The sequence below is a fragment of the Eimeria mitis genome, genomic scaffold (genome assembly GCF_000499745.2).
Source record: "Eimeria mitis Houghton genomic scaffold, Emh_scaff4070, whole genome shotgun sequence".
NCBI lineage: Eukaryota > Apicomplexa > Conoidasida > Eucoccidiorida > Eimeriidae > Eimeria > Eimeria mitis.
The window spans coordinates 4,712-5,053 of record NW_013572402.1 but is presented as its reverse complement, the minus strand read 5'-3'; the positions used below and the strand labels follow the sequence as shown (position 1 = coordinate 5,053).

At 20.5% G+C, this 342-nt stretch overlaps 1 protein-coding gene across 1 annotated transcript in view; it reads right to left on the bottom strand.

Annotated features, from left to right (window-relative positions):
• Nucleotides 1–342, bottom strand: part of EMH_0072190 (uncharacterized protein) — a gene marked incomplete at both ends in the record, with an annotated part of 4,546 nt that overhangs the window by 527 nt on the left and 3,677 nt on the right. The window lies entirely within an intron of this gene.

Sequence of the window (342 nt, the reverse complement as noted above, 5' to 3'; positions counted from 1 at the left end):
AAAAAAAAAAAAAAAAAAAAAAAAAAAAAAAAATAAATAAATAAATAAATATAAATAAATAGATAAAGCATAAGTATAAATGAATAAATAAATAATATAAATACATAAATAAAATAGATCAACCAAATAAATAAAAAAAAAAACAAAATTAATAAAATAAATAAAATAAATAAATAAAGAAAATAAATTAAAAAAGGTAATTAATTAAATTATATAAATAAAAAAATAAGTAAATACAACAAAATATAGAAATTCAAATTGCAGCTACAGCAGCAGCAGCAACTAAGCAGCAGCAGCAGCAGCAGCAGCAGCAGCAGCAGCAGCAGCAACAGCAGCAGCAGC